Genomic DNA, 27,865 nt, shown 5'->3' with positions numbered 1-27,865 from the left:
GGTGGTAAGTTGGCGGCTACCCATATTTTATTCATTTTATTAAAGACATTTACAGTCCTTGACTTACAACAGGTCATTTAGTGACCGTTCAAACTTATAGCGGCCATGAAAAAAATGACTTATGACAAGTGGTGAAATCCAAATATTTTTACTACCGGTTCTGTGGGCGTGGCTTGGTGGGCATGGTGTGGCTTGGTGGGCGTGGCTTGGTGAGCGTGGCAGGGGAAGGATATTGTAAAATCTCCATTCCCACCCCACTCCAGGGGAAGGATATTGCAAAATCTCCATTCCCACCCCACTCTCGAGCCAGCCAGAGGTGGCATTTGCCGGTTTTCTGAAGTACTCAAAATTTCCGCTAGCAGTTCTCCAGAACCTGTCAGAACCTGCTGGATTTCACCCCTGCTTATGACCCTTTTTCACACTTACAATTGTTGCAACTGATCACGTAATCAAAATTGGCACACTGGTTCATATTTACGACGGTTACGTCATCCCCTTTTGCGATCTTCTGACCAGCCAAGTCTAATGGGGAAGCCAGATTCACTTAACTATGTTACCAACGTAATAACTGCCAGTGATTCACTTAACAGCGGTGGCAAGAAAGGTCGTAAAGTGGAGCAAAACTCACTTAACTAATTTTTCACTTAGCAACAGAAATGTTGGGCTCCGTTGTGGTCATAAGTCGAGAACTACTGTCTTTAGCCACTCATCTTATAGAAAACTACAGGTAGCTCCCAATGAACCCCTCTCCACCGTGACGTCCCTATGCAATAAGTGATTGTGTTCAGAAGTGGGATTCACATACTGTAGCAACCTGTTCACCCAGCACCGGAAATGTGAGCGTGCGCATGCGGACACATGCGGCATCATAAAACAAGACAATTCGCTCGCTCGCGTGTGCCGTCCGCACGTGGATGAGGCGTCGAAACACAGCGATATAGGACGGGATTGCACCCAGACGGTTGGGCAGGCCCACCTGCAGGTGGCCACTACCGGTTCGCACGAACCGATCCGAACCGGCTGAATACCACCTCTGATTGAGTTGTGAATGCCATGATCCTCTTAGCATAAATTCTGCTAGGAGGAAATTCTCTTTAGGACTCTGCAGAGAGAATGGAAGGGCCGTGGATATTTTAGTGACTTCGTTACTAAACTATTATTAGCTTGATTACAGTTTCACGTATGCTAATTCCCTTTGTAAAGCAATCCCTTCCGTACCTGTTTTGCAAAAATTAGGGCAGCTTAACAAAGCCACTCTTTTTTCTTTTTTTTTTAAAGGCAAACATTTTTCCGGATGCGGAACAAGGACGTCTCATTGTTAAGATGGTTAAGATAGGGATGATCTTAGCCTCAGTTTGCATCTCTTGTCTTCACCTCTGGAATTTGTCCCCTCTAGCCGTCACGCTCTTACAGTTTTATCGTAATTAATTGCTACTAGACGTTGCCACTGAAACACAAGTGTTTCATCCCCTTGGAACAAATCTACAACACAAAACGATCATATCGTAACCAGAATACATATTTTTAAGTGCACAATCCCGGAAGTTGTTTCAACTTTGCCATGGCTCTCAAAATGTTAGAGGAAGCATGTGTGATCCTCCCCCAAATAGGTCAAAACCAAGTAGGCTGAATGAGAATCGTGTGTTTCGCTTAAATAACCACTAAAAAGGCAGAAAACTGTTCACTTTACAGAATCTTACAGAATCGGCTGACATCTGATAGAGCCGGGATGGCGAACCTATGGCACGCGTGACACAGGTGGTACACGTAGCCATATCGGTGGGCACATGAGCTCAGCTCCGGCGTGCTGATTTTCAGGCCTTCTGGGCCCACCAGAAGTAGGGAAACAGGCTGTTTCCTGCCTCCGGAGGGCCTAGGGGTGGTGGGGAAGGCCCATTTTTCTCTCTCCCCAGCCTCCAGAGCCTTTCTAGGAGTCTGGGGAGGGCGAAAATGGTCTCCCCCCCACTCCCCGGAGGCCCTCCGGAGCCCAGAAACGGCCCATTTGCCAACTTCCCGTGAGACAGGAAAGCCCATTTTTTTGCTCTCCCCAGCCTCCAGAGCCTTTCTAGGAGTCTGGGGAGGGTGAAAACGGCCTTGCCCACCCCCCAAGGAGGCCCTCTGGATGCTGAAAACAGCCCATTTGCGAACTTCCAGAAGTTGCAAATAGGCTATTTTCAGCCTCTGGAGGGTCTCTGGGGAGTGAGGAAGGCCGTTTTTGCCCTCCCCAGACTCCTAGAAAGGCTCTGGAGGCTGGGGAGAGCAAGAAATGGGCGTACCGTGCCATCGCGTGTCAGGAGCGGGAGGGGTCGCGCACGCATGCACGGAGGCAGGGCGCATAGAATTATGGGTGTGGGCATACGCTCGCGCAACACACACACACGCCCCCCCCCCGCTCCTGGCACGTGATGGCAAAAAGGTTAGCCATCACCATGATAGAGGATGTAGGTATCTACCTTCTGATATGGTCTGATGGCTGTTATTTATTTATTTGTTTATTTATTTATTTATTTATTTATTTATTTATTTATTTATTTATTTATTTATTTATTTATTTATTTTATTTAAGTTTCCACCTCCCCCATGTATTTGTATTTGAAACTGTATTTCCTTAATTTGCCTAAATATTCACGCTGAAGAACAAAAAAAAAATTATACTGGAAAGCAGCCTTAAAAATTGCCCAGTGCTGATTAGCCAAATACATTTAGAACAAAGAATAGGGCTGGAAGGGACCTCGGAGATCTTCTAGTCCAACCCCCTGCTCAAGGCAGGAAACCCTCTACCATTTCAGGCCAATGGTTGTCCAATCTCTTCTTAAAAGCCTCCAGTGATGGAGCATTTACAACTTTTGGAAGCAACTCATCCCACTGATTAATTGTTGTGTCGGAAAACTTCTCCTTAATTCTAGGTTGCTTCTCTCCTTGATGAGTTTCCATCCGTTGCTTCTTCTCCTGCCTTCAGGTGCTTTGGACAATAGGTTGACCCCCTCTTCTTTGGGGCAGCCCCTCCAATATTGGAACACTGCTATCATGTCACCCCTACTCCTCCTTTTCGTTAGAGTAGGCATATCGAGGTTTGCAACCAATCCAGCGTTTCAATTTTCTGAACATACCTATAGGTCCATCTGAAGGGACTAGTGCAGTGACTAGTGCGGTCGCGCAGAAACATCGCGTGCTCACGCTCGTCAGGGCCGTGCTCCGGAAAAGCCAAACTTCCGGTTTTCTAGCACGCATTCGTGCCTGATGATCAGCTGGCTGGTTTTAGAGCGCTGCTGCGCTCGCAAAGGGGTCACGCTCCGGAAAAGCTGAACTTTCAGGTTCTGGCGTGGATGTGCACCCGACAATCAGCTGGCTGGTGCACCAGTTTTCAGCACTGCTGTGTACGCGAAGAACAGCTGATCATCCCGCTTGCATGCGAGCCAGAAACCCAGAAGACAAACAGGCAAGGTTGTGCGTGACAGGCAACATGGATTCACGTGCCACTTTGGGCACCGTGCCATAGATTCGCCATCGCGGGACTAGTGCCTTGCTTGCCCTACAAGTAGTCCTCAACTTAACAACAGTTCACTCAGTGACCATACAAAGTCACAACGGCACTGGGGGGAAAAAAGCAAGTTACAACCGTTTTCACACGACTATTGCAACATCCCCATGGTCCCGTGATCAAAATTCGGACGCTCGGCAGCCGACTCGTATTTATGACGGTTGCCGCATCCCAAGCTCACGTGATTCGCCTTTTGCGACTTTCTGACAAACTCAAATGAGGGGGAAGCCAGATTCACTGAATAACTGTGCCGCTAATGTAAGAACGGCAGTGATTCGCTTAACAACTGTGGCAAGAAAGGTCGTAAAAAAGGGGGCAAAAGTCACATAACGAATGTCTCAGCAACAGAAATTTGGGGGTCGACTGTGGTCGTAAGGTGAGGACTACCTAGATATCCGGGTTCTTTTTTTTTTAGGTTTTTGTAGAAAAAAAAATATGGAGAAGTTTATTTGGAATTCGTTTGGTGAAGTGGTTAAGGCAGTGATGGCTAACCTTTTTGCCATCGCGTGCCAGGAAAGGGGGGTGGGGAGGTTCGTGTGTGCACGTGCTCACACCCATGATTCCATGCGCCCTGCCCTGTGCATGTGCGCGCAACCCCCCCTCCCCCCCGCTCCTAGCACGCGATGGCCCAGTAGGCCTCTTTTTCTTTCTCACCTCTCTATGCAGATCCTGTCTATGCATCTGGGGAGGGCGAAAACAGCCTTCCCCACCCCCTCGGAGGACCTCCGCAGGCAGAAAACAGCCTGTTTCCCTACTTCTGGTGGGCCCAGAAAGCCTGAAAATCAGCTGGCCAGCTGACCTGGCATATGATATGGCTGTGGCACGCGTGCCATAGGTTCGCCATCACGGGGTTTAAGGCATCAGGCTAGAAATCTGGAGGACGTAAATTCTGGTCCCACCGTAGGCCAAAGCCGATTGGGTGACCTTGGGCCAGTTACTTTCTCTCAGCCCTAGAAAGAAAGCAATGCCAAACCATTTATCTTCAAAACCTTGCGAAGAAAAATGGAGGGGCTTCTCCAGGTGGTCTGTGAGAATCAAACATTATTGAGGAATGGGGAAATGGAAGGGGGGAGGGGGGGAATTAAATGAAGCCAGGGAAACTTCTCTTTGCTAACCGAAGTGATCCAAGGAGCATCGCGGCCTGAGCCTCCCCTGCTTAACTGGGCAGGAAACATTTTGTCCCTAATAATCCCAGCAGCTGGTTTAGCAGGTAGCAAATGGATTATTATTATTTTTATTTTTATTTTGGGTGATCTTTTGGCATGTAGATAAACTTGTTGTGCAAACGAAATATGCGCTGGTTTTTATAGGGAATTTTGCCTGTTGTAGGATTGCAAAACTACTTTGGTAATATAGTAAGACGCAGAAGGAATTAATTCTCCGAGAACAGGAAAATGAAAGCGTTCTGTTCGTCTATTCAAATGCGATGCGAGTACAGGTAGTCCTCGACTTAACAACAGCTCGTTTAGTGACCGATCAAAGGTTCAACGGCACTGAAAAAAAAATGTTTTTCACAGTTACGACCTTTGCAGCATTCCCCACGATCACATAATCAAAATTCAGACGCTTGGCAACCGACTCATATTTATGACGTTTTCAATGTCCCGGGATCACGTGATTCCCCTTTAGCGACCTTCTGACCAGCAAAGTCAATGGGAAAGCCAGACTCACTTAACAACTATGTTACTAACTTAACAACTGCCTTGATTCAATGCACAACTGTGGCAAGAAAGGTCATAAAAATGGAGCAAAACTCACCTAACAGTGATCTCACTTAGCGACAGAAATGTTGGGCTCAGTTTTGGTCATAAATGAGGACTCTGTTAGGGTTCCAACAGCTGCCCTAATTAAATCATGAGCCTCGAACCAAGCTTCAAAAGAAATCCAGTCATTTATTAGGAGCTTCATGTCGGCATGTTCCAAGTGAAGCCAATTCTGACCCCACGTAATTGATGACCCAATCTTGACCCTCTTTCCTCCCCTTCCCCCAGGGTGTGTCATCAGTCACATTCGCCAACCGAGCAATTTTGCAGGTTGTAGAGATCACTCCCCTCCGGCCGCTGTAGGTTACCCTGGAAAACAGCCTTGAGAGAGATATGTCTGGAATGTGCTTTTGTTTTTGGCTGCCATGCTGCTTCGTCGTTTTCCCATCCCCCTTGCTTATGGCAACTCGAGAGCAGGACAGGGATGCTTTGCAAGTTGACATTCGGCTCCCCTCACTTCCTGAAGGCGACCTGTGCAAAGCAAAAACAATTTGCATTTGCATAGATACGACCTGCCAATCTATCTTAAAAAAAATTCTGCATAGATACGAACTGCCAATCTATCTTAAAAAAAAATCTGCATACATACGAACTGCCAATCTACCTAAAAAAAAAAAAATACCCGCAAACTCTGGCAGGACAGGATCTAAGGATAATCATTGTCTGTTTCAGCTTCCTTTTCATCAAATGCATTTTCCCAGGAATATCACGGCTGCTTTTAAAAATGTGGATATTTCCAAGAGCACGTGAGAACCAAGGCCTGAATCGATAGAGGATGTTTATTGTATTATATATTGTTTATTCTAATTATTAGATCAGTTATTAGATTTGTAGGGTATTTCTTTTTGCAAAAGGGAAATTGAATTTCTCTACGCTTTCACTGTATTTTCCCATTCAGTTTGCGGCTCAGGGTGGCTGTGATTGAAATGACAGTGGCAATAAATAAGCCAATCAAATCACATTTGGGATTTAAAACGATATATTTACGTGTGCAATTTACCCCACCGCTCCGTGACTCTCTGGACAGTTTGCAGGTCATCATGATTTTTTTAAAAAAAAATGGTACAGAATACGACATTGCAGAAAGAAAACTTCCGATACATAAACTAGCAGAGTAACTCTGCATACTAAATATTTGAAATAGCTTTAAATGTTGTTTTGCATCATCTGACTCAGATGATGATGGTTAATCTGTGGCACTAAACCGCCATACAATCGGGTCCCATTAGAATCTGCTGGAACCAAGAAAAAAATAACTAGGATTCAGGCAGTGGTGAAATCCAATTTTTTTTTACTACCGGTTCTGTGGGCGTGGCTTGGTGGGCATGGCAGGGGAAGGATACTGCAAAATCTCCATTCCCACCCCACTCCTGGGGGAAGGATATTGCAAAATCTCCATTCCCACCCCACTCCAGGGGAAGGATACTACAAAATCTCCATTCCCTCCCCACTCCTGGGGGAAGGATATTGCAAAATCTCCATTCCCTCCCCACTCCTGGGGGAAGGATATTGCAAAATCTCCATTCCCACCCCACTCCAGGGGAAGGATACTACAAAATCTCCATTCCCTCCCCACTCCAGGGGAAGAATACTGCAAAATCTCCATTCCCACCCCACCCCAGGGGAAGAATACTGCAAAATCTCCATTCCCACCCCACCCCAGGGGAAGGATACTGCAAAATCTCCATTCCCTCCCCACTCCAGGGGAAGAATACTGCAAACTCTCCATTCCCACCCCACTCCTGGGGGAAGGATATTGCAAACTCTCCATTCCCTCCCCACTCCTGGGGGAAGGATATTGCAAAATCTCCATTCCCTCCCCACTCCTGGGGGAAGGATATTGCAAAATCTCCATTCCCAGCCCACTCCAGGGGAAGAATACTGCAAAATCTCCATTCCCTCCCCACTCCAGGGGAAGAATACCGCAAACTCTCCATTCCCACCCCACTCCTGGGGGAAGGATATTGCAAACTCTCCATTCCCTCCCCACTCCTGGGGGAAGGATATTGCAAACTCTTTCATTCCCACCCCACTCCAGGGGAAGGATACTACAAAATCTCCATTCCCTCCCCACTCCAGGGAAAGAATACTCCAAAATCTCCATTCCCACCCCACTCCAGGGGAAGAATACTGCAAAATCTCCATTCCCACCCCACTCCTGGGGCCAGACAGAGTTGGTATTTGCCGGTTCTCCGAACTACTCAGAATTTCCGCTACCGGTTCTCCAGAACCTGTCAGAACCTGCTGGATTTCACCCCTGGATTCAGGGTTTTACTGGTTTTGCGTAGAATTATTTTTAAGTTTTGACATATGCTTCAGTTCCAAGCAATGGCCGTATCTGACGCTTCCAGAGGATATCGAATATTGCTTTATTAAAAAGTTGGTAAAAGAATGATGTACTGTCTCTGGATATTGCCAAAGAAAACTGTCAATCATCAGACCAGGTTGGAGGTGTGTGTACTCAGTTGAGAAGGCGTTGGCATCAATGAAAATTGCAAAATCCCGTATTTAAGCAAGGCAATGTTACCAAAAACGCCCTGTAACATTGGTAGCCCTCAACTTATGACCACGGTTGAGCCCAAAATTTCCATAGCTAAGCGAGGTGCATGGTAAGTGAGTTGTGCCTCATTTCACAAACGTTTTGCCGCAGTTGCTAAGTGAGCCCCGGAAGTGGTTAAGTGAATTGTGCAGTCGTTAAGCAAATCTTCCTTCCGCAGATTGATTTTGCTTGTCGAAAACCAGCAGGGAAGGTAAGAAAAGGTAATCAAAGAAACCCAAGACAGTGCAAAAACTACTACTACTAGTAGTAGTAGTACTGGCACTAATGAGTGGCATTATTTAAATAAAAGTAGTACTTGGTCATCGTTTTAATGTTTTATATGTGCAAACTTCGGTGAAGCGGTAAATGTGTAACTTAAGCTAAATATTTTCTTTTGATTGCTTTATTTTACATTGTGTACTGTATACTAAACTACTCTACAGAGACAAAAATTTGTGACAATCATGATCTTCTTCTTCTTCTTCTTCTTCTTCTTCTTCTTCTTCTCCTCCTCCTCCTCCTCCTCCTCCTCCTCCTCCTCCTTCTTCTCCTTCTCCTTCTCCTTCTCCTCCTCCTCCTCCTCTTCCTCCTCCTCCTCCTCCTCCTCCTCCTCCTCCTCCTCCTCCTCCTCCTCCTCCTCCTTCTTCTTCTTCTTCTTCTTCTTCTTCTTCTTCTTCTTCTTCTTCTTCTTCTTCTTCTCTGCCTCCTCCTCCTCCTTCTTCTTCTCCTCCCCTCCCACTTCCTCCCCTACTCTCCTGTTTTCTCTTCTCTTCCTTTCTTCTCCTTCCCCTTCCCACTCTCCTCCTCCTCCATCCCTCTGCAAACCCCCCTTCTCTTCTAGCACTGATGATGTTACCTAGTTTGGTCATGAGAGGTCTTCAAGAAAGCCATCCACCTCAGAGAGCCCTGGGGACCCCACACTCCTCCTCCTCCTCGTTTCTGACACATCGGATATGTTATATGCGAAATCAAAAACCAGCCCTTAAATACAGAAACGGTTATTACCTTCCAGAATAAAATCGAACATGTATTTTGGTCGGTTCGCCTGACTTGATGATCCTGTCCTCAGTTTCATTGGTTTAACTAGCTGTGCCAACCATTGGGAGTTACCAGCAGATGGGAAGGAGAATCAGAGTTATAATTACTGGCGTTACATTTATGACACCTTATTGCTGAGCATATATATATATATGTATGTGTGTAGCAACAGCAAAGAACTGCCAATTGTACACACCAATTGTGAGCTTTCTATAGGCGGTGAAGGTAGGTGTGTACACATATGCACAGACAGGCAGACACACAGAGACCCCATTTAAATAAATTTATAGTCCTCAAAAATACAATCATGCTGTTTCACAGAATGATATGGTAATCTTTCGGTTAAATTAAAGGTAAAGGTTCCCCTTGCATATATGTGCTAGTCGTTCCACTGGTATGAGCCATTCCTGCCTTAAGATGTTACCTGTAAGATTAAGATGTTTCCAAGTACATCTCCACTCTGTTGGAAATGTAAAGCGCATAAAGGGACATACTATCATATATGGTGGTCATGTCCCAAAGCTAAAAAATTCTGGAACAATATAAAAATGCAACTGGAACAAATAATAACTCAAAAGGTGCCATTAAAGCCAGAAACTTATTTATTAGGAATACCTACAAGCAAATATGAAAAAGAAATAATATATTTAATAACACACATTTTGACTGCAGCAAGAATCATATGCGCACAAAATTGGAAACAAGAAGAGGTCCCGACTCAAGAGAAATTAATATCCAAAATTATGGAATGCGCTGAGATGGATAAACTCACCAAGGAGATCCAAGGAAAGGAAGAATCTGAATATTATCTGGTCTGGCAAAAGTGGTATAAATGGTTAGAGGGAAGTGGAAAAAAAAGAGAAGAAGAAAGAAAAAAAATTAAATAAAAGAAAAGATATCAATCGAGTAAAATAAATTTTTACATCAAATGAAATTTAAGAAAGAGACACTAGATATCAATAAAATAATATCATTATATAAGGTGAGAGAAATAATGTATACTGAAGAATATAGGATATTGATATTGTAACAATTCAGATATTATAGGTAGATGTCATTAAGATGATGCTTGTTGTAAATTATTTTACTTGCATTTATAAATGTATTATGTGGTTTCTTAAATTAATAAAAGTTTTAAAAAAATTTTTAAAAAAAGATGTTACCTGTAAGTAACATGGCACCTGAGAACATCAAAGCACCCCCAAATCACTTCCCCTCTCCACGTTGTCACCAAATAATCGAGCAAATTTAATAAAGAGCAAACGTTTTGTGAGATCTCATGCCAGTTCTGATGAGATTCTGGCATGCCTATCTGAAATCGGGAGGGGGGGGAAATACATCAGAATTTTCTGAGTTGCTTTGGCAATCGAAGCGGCATTCCTACGGATAAATAAATAAGACTTGGCCATTTTAGGAGATTTGAACGTAGGTCTCTATTTCTCTTATCCCGGGATCCACATCAATCTGCACAAGGGCCTTGGTGGCACAGCGGACTAAAACTGCTGTTAAAGTAGCACTTAGCTGCCAGCTGCCTGCAATTACTGAGAGTTCAATTCTCACCAGGCTCAAGGTTGACTCAGCCTTCCATCCTTCCGAGGTAGGTAAAATGAGGACCCAGATTGTGGGGGCAATAAGCTGACTTTGTATAAAAAAGAACACCGCTTCGGGGGGGGGGGCAAAAGCCCTACTAAGCAGGTATATACAAAAGTATGAAGGCTATTGCTTAACGCATTGTAAGCCGCCCTGAGTCTCCGGAGAAGGGCGGCATATAAATCGAACTAATAAATAAATAAGGAAGAAGCGAAACCTGTGACAAAATGCGACCGAATCACCCTTTGCTTTTTTCTTTTTTTGTCATTTTCATCCTTTAAGGTGAAACTGTTCTCATTGGGAATAATCTTATCACCGAAGAGGATAGACCGAAGCCCTACAGAAGAGAGAAGTAGGGACTGAAGGCATGATTGAATTATTCTAGCCCCGTGATGGCAAACTTATGGCACATGTGCCACAGGTGGCATGCATAGCCATATCAGTGGGCACGCCAGCTCAGCTCTGGCGCACATGCCCGCGCCAGGCAGCTGATTTTCTGGCCTTCTGGGCCCACCAGAAGTAGGGAAACAGGCTGTTTCCTGCCTCCGGAGGGCCTGCGGAGGATGAGGAAGGCCTGTTTTTCTTTCTCACCTGGCTCCAGATCCTCTCTATGCATCTGGGGAGGGCGAAAACAGCCTTCCCCGCCCTCTTGGAGGGCAAAACAGGCCTACTGGGCCATCGCGTGCCAGGAGCGGGGAGGGAGGGGGGGTTGCGTACACATGCGCAGGACGGGACGCATAGAATTATGGGTGTGGGCACACCCACGTGCGCGAACCTCCCCCACCCCCACCCCCTTGTAGCCCGTGATGGCAAAAAGGTTAGCCAACACTGTTCTAGCCTGTGTAATCTTTTAATTCAAATTCGTCGCATCCAAGGCAAACCGTCTGCCAAAGTCCAGATTTTACAAAGTCAAATCAATCTCATTTGGCTCAGCAGAGTGGCGTTGTTTGTCTAAAGATTTCTACGAAACGACGTGAAACGGATGAGTGTAATATTAGGTAGTCCTTTGACTAAAAACCGGAAACAAGCCCCCAAATTCCTGTTGCGAAACGTGACCGTTGTTAAGTCAATTCGGTCCCGTTTTATGAACTTTCTTGCCGCGGCGGTTAAGTGAGTCACGGCAGTTGTTAAATTAGGAACCCGGTCGTAAAGGGAATCCGGCTTCCCCGCCAATTTGGCTTGTCAGAAGGTCGCAAAAAGGGATTGCAGGGCACTGCAACCATCATAAATATGAGTCGGTTTTGATCGAGTGACTCTGGGACGCTGCAACCGTCATAAATATGAACCAGCTGCCAAGCGTCCAAATTTGATTCACCATACCATGGGGATGCTGCAACAGTTGTAAGTGTAAAAGCGGTCGTAAGTCAGTTTATTCGGGGCCGTTGTAACTTTGAACAATCACTAAACGAATGGTGGAAAGTCAAGGATTATCTTTTTAAGTCTCCAATTGTTATTGTTCAGTCACTAAGTCGTGACCGAATCTTTGTGATCCCGTAGAGTAGAACACAGCGTGCCAGCACCCATCCACCCCTGTCCTCCATCGACTCCCAGAGTTTGTCCAAATTTATGTTCATGGCATCAATGAAATTACCTATTGTTCTTCCCCAGATATGGATCCCAAAGAACACAGCACACACAAAGTTTGTACAAAACTTAATTTACTAAAATAATTCAGTCTTTTTCAAAACAAAGGCTGCCCTGCCCACCCCCTCACAGGAGTCCCCACGCGGCCCGTTTCGAATGTAGGTAAGTGCAGGGCACGCACGGAGGCTCGGGGAGGACGAAAAACGGGCCTACCGGAAGTTTGGGAAGGCCGGAAACGGGCCCAGAGGGCCTCTGGAGCCTGGGGAGGCCGCTTTCGCCCTCCTGGAGGCTCAAAGAAAGACTCTGGAGCCTGGGGAGGGCAAAAACGCACCATCACCCCCGCTGTGGTGCAGGAGGCCAACTAGGCCACGCCCACCCAGCAACTTGGCAGAGAACCCCTTGCTAAAATTTTTGAAGCCCAACCCTGAATTAAGGAAAAGCAGTAGATACAGCCGACATCTGTATGCATTGTGGCTCGTGAACATGATTTGTCACATGCTGAGAAACTGGAAAAACAGACTCCTTACCACACCTCTAACTTATGACATATAATAGCTGTATCAGATGAACCAATTCATTATACGCTGGGCTGGCTGTGACACCAAAATGCACCACATCATTGGGCCACACAGATCCCTTCCCGTGGTCATTCTCTTTCGTTCGCACGGAGAGTGCGGTCATAAGATAAATTCTTATATTTAATGAGCCAATGAACCTTTGGGATTTCAGCCTGATTAAGTTACATCTTCCATGAAAACCAGCCTAAACTCAGAAACATGGCCTGTGCTTTTAAAGTTAGAGGCAGTCTCGGCTTACGACCCCCCACAGAGTCCTAAACGTCTGTTGCTAAGTGAGACAGTTGTTAAGTGAGTTTTGCCGCTTTGGAAGACCGTTCTTGCTACAGTTAAGTTAGTAACACGCTTGTTAAGTGAATCTGGCTTCCTCATTGACTTTGCTTGTCAGAAGGGCGCTGAAGAGGATCAGGTGATATCCTCACCCCCGGGACGATGCAACCGTCATAAATACGATGTCAGACTTCGATGCTATCTCAAACTAAATGAATTTCCAAACTGCCAATCTTTAAGGAAATCTTTTCTTTAATTGAGCACAGCCACCGGATCATGACTCGATGCTGACAAGACTGACCTTTTGCCCCCCAATCCCTCCCTTTCCGATCCCCAAATCTCTGCTTCTCATTGGCTATCTTCCAAGTCATTCTCCAGACTTCTTGTCTCGTCATTTCCCAGGAATGTCCCCCCTCCTCATTTCCACGACAACCCGACTTCAAAGGGATTTAGCAGGCAAAAGTTCAGAGCTTATCTCTCTCCTCTGCTCTCTATGCCAGCGTTGAGGCGCTGACATACAAATCAGTTGCCAAGCGTCCAAATTTTGATCACATAACCACCGCGATGCCCGAACAGTCGTTAAGTGTGAAAAATGGTTAAAAATCACTTTTCCAATGCCGTTGTAACTTTGGGAGTTACAACGAATGGATGGACACTAAACAAATTGTTGTAAGGAGAGACTACCGATATGGCAAGCAAGACCAGGTACTGAAATACTCAGGTGGTATTTAAAAAGTTACGCGACATCGCTAAATAAAAATTAGACACCAGGTTATTCAAAGCGTATCTTTAAAACTCCCTCGGGTTTACAAACTTCAAACTGTTTAAAATGGTATAAATCTTTATGTTGTTGTTGTTTTAATCATTTGTTTTGGTTAAAACAAGGTAAAATGCAAATTCCCAAAAAAAAAAAAGAGAGAGAAATTTGATAAAACGCAAAACAAAGATAAGACAAAACAATAAAAAAAAATGTGCCTTAGATCTTTTGAAGCATTTTTTCCCCCCCACCTGTTCCTAAATATTTTGAAATCAAGGTTGCATGTCGTGCAAATGTTTTATGTACTCAGGGAAAAAAAAAAAAACTTAGTGGCTATGAAATAGGGCGTTGGTGGATTTCTTGATACCCGCATCTGTGGTGCAGGGATGCTTGGTTTAAGTAGGACAGCCAAGGCCATCATTTCCCATGTCAAGGGTATTCTTGCATGGACTTTGCAAGCTGCTGAGATGTATTCCACATGAAGAATCAGGTACCTCCAAAAACTCATTTGAGGCTGCCAATAAAATGGTGTCCATTCCTTTGTTTGTTTGCTCATTTGCACACTCACTCACTCATGTGAAGTCCCATTTGAAGCAAAGGAAGTGTGTCTTCCTGCTTCAGATTCCCAAATATATTAGATATTAGATTAACAGAGTTGGAAGGGACTTTGGAGGTCATCTAGTCCAAGCTGGAGACCCTACACCATTTCTGACAGAGGGCAGTCCAGTCTCTTCTTGAAAGCCTCCAGTGATGAAGCTCCCACAACTTCTGAAGGCAGCTTCTGTTCCATGGGTTGATGGTTCTCACTGTCAGGAAATTTCTCCTTATTTCTAGGTTGAATCTCTCCTTGTTCAGTTTCCATCCATTGTTCCTTGTCTGGCCTTCAAGTGCTTTTGAAAAATACATGAAAAATATCCGTAGGACTAACCCATCTTATCAACCAAGCCTTAGGGAGATGGCCTATGGTTGTAGAATTTTGAACCATGGATGTAAATCCTCAACTTACGCCTACAATTGAACCCAACGTTGACGTAGCCAAGTGAGAAATGTCTTTGAGTTCTGCCCCATTTTGCGACTTTTCCTACCACTGCAGTTGTTCAATTAGTAACACGGTCGTTAAGTGAATCCGGCTTCCCTGTTGATTTTGTTTGTCAGAAGGTCACAAAAGAGGATCGTGCCCCCCCCCCGGAATATTTGCAACCGTCATAAATGTGAATCATTTGTCAAGCATCCGAATGTTAAATCAAGTGACGTAAAGATGCCTGCAATGGTCATAAGTGGGGGGAAATGGTCCTAAATCACTTTTTTCGGCACCGTTGTAATTTCGGTCACTAAGCGAACTGTTGCAAGTCGAGGACTGCCTGTACACTTTCATGGGGGCAATAAGGTGTATGAGGAAGGAAGGAGTAACCGTCTGTCAGAAGGTCAAATGTCAAGGCAAAGTGGACTCTTGATGACTTTATGGAGATTGAGTTGCCAAAATAGGTCTCTACCCTCCTAACTGCCCCATCGCCATATAGAATAGAAATAGAAATAGAAATAGAAATAGAAATAGAAATAGAAATAGAAATAGAAATAGAAATAGAAATAGAAATAGAATAGGTTAGGAGTAGAGGTAATGGAGTAGAATAGAATAGAGTAGAGTAGAGTAGAGTAGAGTAGAGTAGAGTAGAATAGAATAGAATAGAATAGAATAGAATAGAATAGAATAGAATAGAATAGAATAGAATAGAATAGGAGTAGAGGTAATGGAGTAGAGTAGAGTAGAGTAGAGTAGAGTAGAATAGAATAGAACAGAATAGAATAGAATAGGAGTAGAGGTAATGGAGTAGAGTAGAGTAGAGTAGAGTAGAATAGAACAGAACAGAACAGAACAGAACAGAACAGAACAGAACAGAACAGAATAGAATAGAATAGAATAGAATAGAATAGAATAGAATAGAATAGAATAGGAGTAGAGATAATGGAGTGGAGTAGAGTAGAGTAGAGTAGAATAGAATAGAATAGAATAGAATAGAATAGAATAGAATAGAATAGAATAGAATAGAATAGAATAGAATAGAATAGGAGTAGAGGTAATGGAGTAGAGTAGAGTAGAGTAGAGTAGAGTAGAGTAGAGTAGAGTAGAATAGAATAGAATAGAATAGGAGTAGAGGTAATGGAGTAGAGTAGAGTAGAGTAGAATAGAATAGAATAGAATAGAATAGAATAGAATAGAATAGAATAGAATAGGAGTAGAGATAATGGAGTGGAGTAGAGTAGAGTAGAGTAGAGTAGAGTAGAGTAGAGTAGAGTAGAATAGAATAGAATAGAATAGAATAGAATAGAATAGAATAGAATAGAATAGGAGTAGAGGTAATGGAGTAGAGTAGAGTAGAGTAGAGCAGAGCAGAACAGAACAGAACAGAACAGAACAGAACAGAACAGAACAGAACAGAATAGAATTCTTTATTGGCCAAGTGTGATTGGACACACAAGGAATTTGTCTTTGGTGCATACACTCTCAGTGTATTAGTTGTTGTTAGTTGTGAAGTCGTGTCCAACCCATCGCGACCCCAGGGACAACGTTCCTCCAGGCCTTCCTGTCCTCTACCATACTCTGGAGTGCATTTAAGCTCACGCCGACTGCTTCAGTGACTCCATCCAGCCACCTCGTTCTCTGCCATCCCCTTCTTCTTTCGCCCTCCATCGTTCCCAGCATGAGGCTCTTCTCCAGGGAGTCCTTCCTTCTCATTAGGTGGCCAAAGGATTTGAGTTTCCTCTTCAGGATCTGTCCTTCTAAAGAGCAGTCAGGGTTGATCTCCTCTAGGACTGACCGGTTTGATGGCCTTGCAGTCCAAGGGACTCGCAGGAGTCTTCTCCAGCACCAGAGTTCAAAGGCCTCCATTCTTTGGCCTTCTCGGCCTTCCTTATGGTCCAACTTTCACAGCCAGACATTGCAATTGGGAAAACCATCGCCTTGACTATACGCACTTTTGTTGGCAGGGTGATGGTTTTTTTTTCCTTTTCCTAATATTCCCACCCAATCCAAAGGAGCATGGAAGACGGAACCTGTACTACCGGGAAAGAGAAGGATGAGCTCGGATCCAATTTTTTATCTGGGATTCCAGGATTCAGGCAACCTTTGGCCTTGGCCCTGGGTGCAAGGGACCTCAATCCTCTTCATTGTAGACTATGCTCATTGCTGTACCCCCAAAAGACACTTGGCCTCCGTCCTGGGTGCAAGGGACCCTCCCCTTCCCCTCTTCCCTATGGACTACACTCTTTGCCGAACTCCCAAAAGACTCTTGGGCTTGGCCCTGGCTTCAAGGGATCTTCTTCGCTGTGGACTATGCTCATTGCTGTACCCCCAAAAGACACTTGGCCTTGGTCCTGAGTGCAAGGGACCCTCCCCCCTCTTCCCTATGGACTACACTCTTTGCCGAACTCCCAAAAGACTCTTGGGCTTGGCCCTGGCTTCAAGGGATCTTCTTCGCTGTGGACTATGCTCATTGCTGTACCCCCAGAAGACACTTGGCCTTGGTCCTGAGTGCAAGGGACCCTCCCCCCCTTCCCTATGGACTACACTCATTGCCGAACCCCCAAAAGACTCTTGGGCTTGGCACTGGCTTCAAGGGATCTTCTTCGCTGTGGACTATGCTCATTGCTGTACCCCCAGAAGACACTTGGCCTTGGTCCTGAGTGCAAGGGACCCTCCCCCCTCTTCCCTATGGACTACACTCATTGCCGAACCCCCAAAAGACTCTTGGGCTTGGCCCTGGCTTCAAGGGATCTTCTTCGCTGTGGACTATGCTCATTGCTGTACCCCCAGAAGACACTTGGCCTTGGTCCTGAGTGCAAGGGACCCTCCCCCCTCTTCCCTATGGACTACACTCATTGCCGAACCCCCAAAAGACTCTTGGGCTTGGCCCTGGCTTCAAGGGATCTTCTTCGCTGTGGACTATGCTCATTGCTGTACCCCCAGAAGACACTTGGCCTTGGTCCTGAGTGCAAGGGACCCTCCCCCCTCTTCCCTATGGACTACACTCATTGCCGAACCCCCAAAAGACTCTTGGGCTTGGCCCTGGCTTCAAGGGATCTTCTTCGCTGTGGACTATGCTCATTGCTGTACCCCCAGAAGACACTTGGCCTTGGTCCTGAGTGCAAGGGACCCTCCCCCCCTCTTCCCTATGGACCACACTCTTTGCCGAACCCCCAAAAGACTCTTGGGCTTGGCCCTGGCTTCAAGGGATCTTCTTCGCTGTGGACTATGCTCATTGCTGTACCCCCAAAAGACACTTGGCCTTGGTCCTGAGTGCAAGGGACCCTCCCCCCCTCTTCCCTATGGACTACACTCATTGCCGAACCCCCAAAAGACTCTTGGGCTTGGCCCTGGCTTCAAGGGATCTTCTTCGCTGTGGACTATGCTCATTGCTGTACCCCCAAAAGACACTTGGCCTGGGCCCTGGGTGCAAGGGACCCTCCCCCCTCTTCCCTATGGACTACACTCATTGCCGAACCCCCAAAAGACTCTTGGGCTTGGCCCTGGCTTCAAGGGATCTTCTTCGCTGTGGACTATGCTCATTGCTGTACCCCCAGAAGACACTTGGCCTTGGTCCTGAGTGCAAGGGACCCTCCCCCCCTCTTCCCTATGGACCACACTCATTGCCGAACCCCCAAAAGACTCTTGGGCTTGGCCCTGGCTTCAAGGGATCTTCTTCGCTGTGGACTATGCTCATTGCTGTACCCCCAAAAGACACTTGGCCTTGGTCCTGAGTGCAAGGGACCCTCCCCCCTCTTCCCTATGGACTACACTCATTGCCGAACCCCCAAAAGACTCTTGGGCTTGGCCCTGGCTTCAAGGGATCTTCTTCGCTGTGGACTATGCTCATTGCTGTACCCCCAAAAGACACTTGGCCTTGGTCCTGAGTGCAAGGGACCCTCCCCCCTCTTCCCTATGGACTACACTCATTGCCGAACCCCCAAAAGACTCTTGGGCTTGGCCCTGGCTTCAAGGGATCTTCTTCGCTGTGGACTATGCTCATTGCTGTACCCCCAAAAGACACTTGGCCTTGGTCCTGAGTGCAAGGGACCCTCCCCCCTCTTCCCTATGGACTACACTCATTGCCGAACCCCCAAAAGACTCTTGGGCTTGGCCCTGGCTTCAAGGGATCTTCTTCGCTGTGGACTATGCTCATTGCTGTACCCCCAGAAGACACTTGGCCTTGGTCCTGAGTGCAAGGGACCCTCCCCCCCTCTTCCCTATGGACCACACTCATTGCCGAACCCCCAAAAGACTCTTGGGCTTGGCCCTGGCTTCAAGGGATCTTCTTCGCTGTGGACTATGCTCATTGCTGTACCCCCAGAAGACACTTGGCCTTGGTCCTGAGTGCAAGGGACCCTCCCCCCCTCTTCCCTATGGACCACACTCTTTGCCGAACCCCCAAAAGACTCTTGGGCTTGGCCCTGGCTTCAAGGGATCTTCTTCGCTGTGGACTATGCTCATTGCTGTACCCCCAAAAGACACTTGGCCTGGACCCTGGGTGCAAGGGACCCTCTTCCCTCTTCTCTATAGACTAAACTCATTGCCGAACCCCCAAAAGACTCTTGGGCTTGGCCCTGGGTGCAAGAGACTCTCTCCCCTCTTCTCTATACTCATTGCCCAATTCTCAAAAGACCCTTCGGCTCGGTCTTTTTTATTATTATTGAAAAGTTTTATAGGAAATACAAACATTTTCTCCCCCCCTTCGCCCCTCCCCCCCTCCCTCCCCCCCTTACCCTCCCACCCATCCCCCCCCACCCCCAGACTTCCCAGAACAAGCACAGGGTATAGCATTCACAAACATAAAACTAAATTATGCTAACAAATTATTGACTTCAAATTCTCTCTAGGTCTTTAACTCCTTATAGCTCAAAACCCTATCAACATAAAGATTGAAAATGTTTCATTCATAAGCTAAATGAATCTTCTTAGTCTGATACTTATTTTGAATAGAGTCGATCCATCTTCTCCATTCCAGTATGTATCTTTCGTTTCAATGGTCTTTTAAGATATGATGAAATTTTCGCCATCTCTGCCAAATGCACGACTTTTAATGTCCATTCCTCAATAGTAGGTGGATCTTCCTTCTTCCAATACTGTGCCACCAGTAACCTGGCAGCTGTTATTAAATTCAAAACCAATTTAGTCTCTATTACAGTACAATCCGTAACTATTCCCAACAAAAAAAAACTGTGGTGTAAATTTAATCTTTTTCTTTAAAATATTTTGAATAATCCACCATATTTTTATCCAAAAGGCCTTAATTTTTTTACATGTCCACCGTATATGAAAATACGTAGCATCTTCACACTCGCATCGCCAACACTTAGGTTGTAAGTTTGGATACATACAGGCAAGGTTTTTTGGATCTAAATGCCATCTATAAAACATTTTATAAAAGTTCTCTCCTTTGGCTCAGTCTTGAGTGCAAGGGATCTTCTTCCCTGTGGACTACATTCATTGCCGAACTCTCAAAAGACCCTTGGTCCTGGGTTCAAGGAACCCTCTCCCCTCTTTGGTACAGGCCCTTAGCTTCGGTCCTGGGTGCAAGGGACCCTCCCTCCTTCTTCCCTACGGACTACGCTCCTTGCCCAACCACCCCAAAAGAGCCTTGGTAGTACAGTGGTCTAAGGCACCCTGTTATTAAGCTGGTTATTAAGACCAGCTGCCTGCAATTACTGCAGGTTCGAATCTCGCCAAGGCTCAAGGTTGACTCAGCCTTCCATCCTTTCTAAGGTAGGTCAATTGAGGACCCAGTTTGTGGGGGCAATAAGCTGAATTTGTATAAATATACAAAAGTATGAAGGCTATTGCTTAACGCACTGTAAGCCACCCTGAGTCTCCGGAGAAGGGCGGCATATAAATCAAATTAAAAAAAAAAAAAAAAGCCCCTCGGCCTTGGGTGCAAAGGACCCTCTTCTTGGCTCGGTGGCTAAGATGCTGAGCTTGTCGAACAGAAAAGTTCGGCAGTTCAGGGCAGGTTCAAATCCCTAAGTATAGGTCCCCTGGCTGAGCAACGGGGGGTGGGTTGGCCTAGATGACCTCCAAGGTCCCTTCCCGCTCTTGTTACTGCTGCTCTTCTGTCCACATCCTATCCGAGACTGGCGTGGCTGTTGGGGTGCGATAGTGGTGGCGAAGGCAGGGTTGTTGGGAGCGGCAGGCGTTTCCTCCTGTCACGCCACCCCTCCCTTCCTGCCCTGGGGGGGCATTTTGGGTGGGGGGGGAGGGAGGGAGAGAGGTGGGAGGTGAGAAGGGGGGGGCTAGGTTGGCAAGGGCGTCTCCAGCAGCCACCGCCAGCTGTTTTGTTTTTGCAAAGCCAAAGCTTGCAGCTTTGGCCTTGCAGGACGGGGGGGCGGGTGCCTGCCTCTCCCTCTGGGTGTGTTTATGTGTGTGTTTGTGTGTGTGAGTGTGTGATTGTGTGTCTCATTCCAGGTGCGGCTGACAAGCAAGGGAGGCTGGCGGGGGAGGAAGGGAGGGAAAAGGAGGGAAGGAAGGAAGAAGGGGAAAAAAAAAGGAGGAGGGCGCAAAGAGGCAGCTGGAAGGGCGAGTTTGGCAGCTGGGCGGCTCCTGCAGGGAGGCAATTAAGCCGGCGGCTGGGGCAGGCAAGGCAGGCAGGCAGGCAAGGAAGGCAAGGCAGGCAGGCAGTCAGCCGGCTTTCGCTCTGCCTCCCGGGGCCAAGCAGGGCAGAGCTCACTTGTTTGTGTGCGAAGGTGGCGCCCAGCCCAGCAGGGACTCGAACCGCGCCCAGGACCCCTTGGCTGGGCTTGCGGTGCGCGGAAACCTCGCCCCAGCCAGCCAGCCAGCCCGCCAGCCAGCCCGCCCGTCCGCCAGCCAGCCGGGGAGACGCCCTGCCTGCTCAGCCGGCTGAGTGATCGGCGCGCCCCTCCCTGACCCTCCCTGCCTGCCTGCCTGCCTCTCCCCTTACCTCCCCGCCCTCTTAGTTACCCAGCCGGCCGAAGGGAGCCTGGCACAGCCAGCCAGCCCGCCCGCCAGCCAGCCCGCGTCATGTGACAGCGCTGCCTAGTGCCAGGAGCCCGGGTGGTGGGGGGAAAAGCCCAGCGCAGGAGGAGGAGGAGGAGGAGGAAGAGGCCCCAGCCCCACCGAGGTGGCCCGCCCGCTGGAGAGAGAGAGAGAAAGAGAGAGAGAGAAAGAGAGAGAAGAAGAAGAAGAAAACCCCGAAGGGAAGCGAGGCCCGAGCCCACCGATCACCTTCCCCCCCCTTTCCCCAAATCCGCCAGCCAGCCAGTCCCAGCAGCGCCAACTTCGGAGGTTGGTTGCTTTGACAAGTCCAAGTAAGTCCTGCCCTGGAGGGGGGGGGGGGGAGGAGGAGGAGGAAGAAGAAGAAGAAGAAGAAAGGGGGGAGGGGGTGCGAAGGAGGCTCAGCTGTTAGCAGGAGAAAAGGGGTCTTGGGAGGAAGAGGAGGAGGAGGAGGAGGAGGAAGAAGAAGAAGAAGAAAGGGGGGAGGGGGTGCGAAGGAGGCTCAGCTGTTAGCAAGAGAAAAGGGGTCTTGGGAGGAAGAGGAGGAGGAGGAGGAAGAAGAAGAAAAAAAGGGGGGGTTGAGAGGAAGGCTCGAAGTGTCTATTGCAAGGAGAAAGGGGGTCTTGGAGGGCTCCGGGGAGGGGGGGAGGAGGAAGAGGAGGAGGAAGAAGAAGGAGGATTGCGAAGAAGGCTCGACGTGTCTGTTAAAAGGAGAAAGGGGTCTTGGGAGGAAGAGGAAGGAGAAGGAGAAAGGGGGTTGAGAGGAAGGCTCAACGTGTCTGTTAAGAAGAGCAAGGGCTCTTGGAGCGCTCGAGGAGAGGAGGAGGAGGAGGAGGAAGAAGAAGAAAAGGGAGTTGAGAGGAAGGCTCAACGTGTCTATTGCAAGGAGAAAGGGGTCTTGGAGGGCTCGGGGGTGGGAGGAGGAAGAAGAGAAGGGGGTTGAGAAGAAGGCTGAAAGTGTCTATTGCAAGGAGAAAGGGGTCTTGGAGGGCTCGGTGGGGAGGAGGAAGAAGGAGAAGGGGGGTTGAGAGGAAGGCTCAACGTGTCTGTTAAAAAGAGCAAGGGCTCTTGGAGCGCTCGGGGGAGGAGGAGGAAGAATTGGGGTGAGAGGAAGGCTCAACGTGTCTATTGCAAGGAGCAAAGGGGTCTTGGAGGGCTCGGTGGGGAGGAGGAAGAGGAGGAGGAAGAGGAGAAGGGCGATTGCGAAGAAGGCTCAGCCTGTCTGTTAAAAGGAGAAAGGGGTCTTGGAGGGAGGAAGAGGAGGAGGAGGAAGAGGGGGTGCGAAGAAGGCTCAACTATTACCTGGAGAAAAAGGGGTCTTGGATGCTTAGGAGGAAGAGGAGAAGAAAGAAGGGGGGGGAGAGGAAGGCTTAATGTGTCTATTGCAGGGAGCAAAGGGGTCTTGGAGGGCTCGGGAGGAGGAGGAGGAGGAGGAAGAAGAAAAGGGGGTCTCGGGAGCGCTCGGGCCGAGCAGTCCGAGAAGGCTCCCCGAGGTGACTCCGCGATGGAGAGCAAGAGAGCGCGGCTCTTTATCGACGTGGCGGGGAACGGGACAAAAGTGCCTCTCGCCACTTGGGGGGGAAATCTGCAAAAGAGGGAGCGGGGAGAGAGAGAGAGAGAGAGAGTGGGACTTGGGGAGGGGTGGGGGGCTCAGGGTGGAGAGATCTCTCTCTCCCACCCACCCCCAAGCCGGTGGAAACTCGGGGGGAAGGGGGGACATGATCCCAGGGATCTCCTAACCTGCGATTGGCTGGGAGGAACAGGAGTGGGGGGCCAGAGAAAGATGTTTTTTTAGGGTTCAGGAAATCTCCCCCCCCTCCTGTCAATTGGGTTAGGAAAGGCAAAGCATTTGAACAAAACGCAGAGCTTTTTGCAAAAACACAATTTTAAAAAAAGGAAGGTTGCAATGCTGCATTGGACTCTTTGATTTTTCCCCCCCTCCCCATTCTTGGGATGGGGGAGGGGACAGTCTTTGTGAGCTTTTCATTCCCCCCCCCCCCCATGGGTTGACCTGCTTTCTTGACACCCAATGACCCCTTTTTCAATTCCCAGGCAACTTGAGAGAAATCCATTTAAATCCTGGGGCCGTGTGGAGTTCCTGCTTTTGTTCCTCTCTGTAACACACACACACACACACACACACACACACACACACACACGAGATGAGGGTCGCGATTAATTTTGAATTTGCAATTATACTCCTAAATAACCCGGGCATCTGATAGGGAAGGTGTTCAATGCCGACGTTTATTCTTTTTTTATTTATTTACTTAGACAAATGTATTTGCCACACTCGCTTGGTCAAAATGAACACGCTCTTTAAGAGTTCTGTTAGAATATGTGTTTTCATAAAAAAAAATACGATTGGGTCTAATTTAGCTCCCTCAAAACACGTATGTCTTGACATGGAGATACTGTGTTGTGGTTTTACATTCCTCCCGGTTTTTAAAGCACTCGCAAACACACAATCTGCGTGTACGCAACCTTTATTTATGGCACCTGTATTGATTTGTATTAAAACGGCGTTAATAATATTTACGTAACACCCCTAGAAATGCCAGAACGACGTGTAAATAGTACAACATTTAAACCTAATTGAAAAAGTCATCGATATTTGACTTCTGTTTTGTTTTTCTCTCTCCAAATATTGCTTTCTGGGTGTTTTAAGAAAAGTGTAATATTGCATATTTGGAAAGCTTGTGAGATGCAGACTTTGGAGCGAGGTGCTAATCATTTGAACATAACTTAGAACCCGGCTTCTTGAATAAATTTAAACACTTCCAGGTGACCAAAACTTCCAATGTGTTCCCTTTTTGATGCAGGCATTTGCGTCAAGTCGGGAAAATTCACTCTCTTCTAAATTATTGTTATAGTTTGGCCGTTCGTTGTCGTTTTAAGTTCTTTTTGCATAGCTTGTAAATGTCTTAGTTTACACTGGGCTCAGGTGCTGTTTTTTTTTTTTCCCAGTTTCTGGGAAAATGTAAACTTTGTCTTGAAGTCATTTGCACATTGAGTCACAGTTCGTAACTTGTACACTTTTCTTCTGCCGTCTAAAAGATTTGTTATTTATTTTGTTGGCATCGTAGAGTAGTTTTCAAAGCTTGCCGAAGTGTTTGACCAATCCTTAACTACAGACTTGATCAAAACTGCGTTCTATCAATCTAACGTTACTATTGTATTTAGGCTCAATTGTATATTTTGTGTGTGCTTTTTGTGGCACTGATGCTTCCCACCTGACAGCATTCGTGCCACACAGGCACACAATACACAAAATACACGATCATCCAAGCGCTTGTCGAAGTGAACCAGCGAGTTCAGACTTCTTAACTTTGGCTTTTCCTGAACGCTAGACTGATAAAGAAACTTGACATGAAAATAAACTCAGAGAAAAGGGCGATTAATAAAGAAAGAAAGCTTATTCTTTAAACCTCACGCCTTTCTTTTTTTACAAGTAGTCAGAACTCACACGATGACCTGTTATGTAAAGAAAAGTCTATTTTCTTTTCCTGTCTAGATATTTTGCCCCAGATCCTCCCACCCCTTCTAGTTATAATAACTAGAGCCACTGTTGTTCAGGTTAAGGATAGTGTAATCTACAGGGCAACGGGTTAGGAAAAAACTGGAATATTTCTTTGAAAGGAAAAAAAAAAAAGAGGCAAACACATTAATCAAAGGTTACAGTGCTGTGCATATATTTACTTTGGGGTAAGCTGCATTTTAACTCATTTTGACTCGCTTCCAAATAAACATGTACCGCATGGGATTGCTTGAGGCCCAGCATTTGTCCTTATTATTAATTTAAGAGTTGGAGCCCCCTAATCTAAGATGTTTTCCACTTCTGAGTAGCTGAGAAAGTGTGAGCTTCGCTGGGAGTCTTCGGCGGTGGTGAAGCTGGGGAGGGTTGAAAACTGTGCTCCCAGTCGTTCCAGTGTCACGTTAAGCTAATGCAAAGCGAAGAAAACTTGTGTGCCCTTCTGCTTAAGGGTGTGATGGTTAAACATCAGCGTTGTAAAACCAATGCGGAGCGGAGACGCCGCTTTTAAAAAAGAGCTCTGTAGACATGGTGATCTATGGTTTATTGTGACGGAAGTGTACTGAACGTCAAGTGAATTTAGAAATGGCATTTGCTCCTAAAACGGTGGTTAATCCCTTATTATGCTTTGTTTGGACAGAGCCGGCTTCATAACTAGTACGTGTAGTCTTTGATTACAAGCATTCGTTTAGTGACCGTTCAAAGTTACGACGGCGTGGGGGGGAGGGAAAAACAATGATTTACGTCCGTTTTTCACAGTTGCAACTTTTCCGGTGAATCAAAATTCAGGCGCTTGGCAACTGATTCATATTTATGTCTGTTGTTGCGTCTCCGGGGCTCACGTGATCCTTTTTTGGCGACCTTCCGACAAGCAACGTCAATGTGGGAAGTCAGATTCGCTTAACAACCGGGGGGTTACTAACTTATCCACTGCAGTGATTCGCTTAACAACAACTTTGACCGGAAAGGTTGTAAAATGGAGCAAAATTCACTTAGCAAATATCTCACTTAACAACGGAAAAGTTTGGGCTTAGTTGTGAAGTCGAGGACGACTACCTGTGTTTTGAGTTATAGCTTATTTCAAACAAACGAACTGAGAAGAAACATTTATTGTTCAGTCGCAACCCTCAGGGAATAAAATCCCATAAAGTTTACGAATTTCTCAAACTCAGCTTAGAACAAGATGGATCGATATGTCATATCACTGTGTAGCCAGTGGTGGGATTCAAATAATTTAACAACCGGTTCTCTGCCCTAATGATTTCTTCCAACAACCAGTTCACCAAACTGCTCAGAAAGTTAACAACCGGTTCTCCCGAAGTGGTGCGAACCGGCTGAATCCCACTACGGTGTGTAGCTATCACTAAATCCTGTTGCTCATTTACATTATAAGCAAAAGCTTAGCTTAATGTTTTCAAGATTCGTTTCTGGTGTTTTTTCCCTCCCTTCGAATGTTTCTTGCATATAGATATAAATGTAAATTTTCAGCACTTAGGTGCCTTTGGCTGATTTCCCCCACAAGCATCCATCCTATCTGGTTAATACACCAATAGATCCCAGATCTATAAATCAGATGAGAAGTCAGAAAATGTCCAGAAGTTGATAGTTGTTGTTATCTTGCAGCTAAGAAAACGACATTGGCATCTTTAGATCTGATGGTGGCTTTGCTTATATTTACTCCATAATACCATATACTTTCATTGGGGCATTATCCGCAGAGAACAAAAGTTTCTTGAATTGAACAGATTTGCATGAATAGATGTAATAAGGCAGACAAGTGACGGGACAGCCGCTGTGTCTGAAACGATGAGCAGGGGGTTAGACTAGAAGACCTCCAAGGCCCCTTCCAACTCTGTCGTTCCGTTAGCCCTAAAAACAATGCTCTATTTTTTTTTTTTTAAATTAATTTTATTTGTAAACATAACCCAAATCAAACCCGGCATCCCGACAGCATCGTCGAGCATCTCGTTCATTTATTTTAGATTTGATTTTTTTTAAAAAAAAAAAATACATTTATTTATTTAGAAGTCACTTAAATGTTTTGTGCAGCTCGGCGTGCAGAGTGGAAGAAGCATATCTATGGGGAGGAGGCGGCGTTGCCTCCTGTAGATACTCCACCCGGTTCCCTACGGATAGAGGCTGTTGTTTGGGATACGTCTTGATTGACCAATGGCTGTTTTTTTTGTGGTGGGTTTGTTTTGTGGTGGAAGCCATCTGCCCCTCCTTCTCCGTCGGACATGAGCAGGAGAGGAAAGGTCCAGGAAAGGTCAGCCTTTCTTCCTTTCCAGCCAAGAGAGAGAGAAAAAGAGAAAAAGAGAGAGAGAGAGAGAGAGAGAGCCACTAGCACTGTTTCCTGTTCTTTGTTTCAAGGTTGAGTTTTGCGTCACACATTCCAAGTAGCATATGTGTGTTCTTTCCTGTTTCAGGCTGTTTTCTGGTCGATCAGTAGCCCAGACCTGTCCTCTTGTCACTGCCCCAACAACATTCAGTCTCCACCCAGCGAATTATCATGTCTTCCCGCACACTCTTCGGATTGCTTTTTTTAAAAAAACAAAAAACAAAAACCGTCTGCGTTATGTCACCACAAAAGAGCCGGTCTTAACCTTTTCACTCTTGCGCGCTGCAAGGCTGCAATCTTGTTTATTTTAGAGTATCCGAGAGGAGAGATTATTTTCTG

General features: G+C 46.5%; 1 protein-coding gene across 1 annotated transcript in view; it reads left to right on the top strand.

The window, feature by feature from the left end:
• Positions 1 to 21,650: 21,650 nt before the first annotated feature.
• KLF3 (KLF transcription factor 3) overlaps positions 21,651 to 27,865 on the top strand; it is a 41,009-nt gene continuing 34,794 nt past the window's right edge. The window contains exon 1 of the mRNA XM_070948881.1: positions 21,651 to 21,970. The gene's annotated coding sequence lies outside the window, so the exon portion shown is untranslated. The remainder of the gene's footprint in view (positions 21,971 to 27,865) is intronic.

This window comes from Pituophis catenifer, unplaced genomic scaffold (genome assembly GCF_029215685.1).
Source record: "Pituophis catenifer annectens isolate HBS135680 unplaced genomic scaffold, rPitCat1.0.hap2 SCAF_8, whole genome shotgun sequence".
NCBI lineage: Eukaryota > Metazoa > Chordata > Lepidosauria > Squamata > Colubridae > Pituophis > Pituophis catenifer.
The sequence above is the reverse complement of the archived record's forward strand: the minus strand, read 5'-3'. Positions and strand labels throughout refer to the sequence as shown.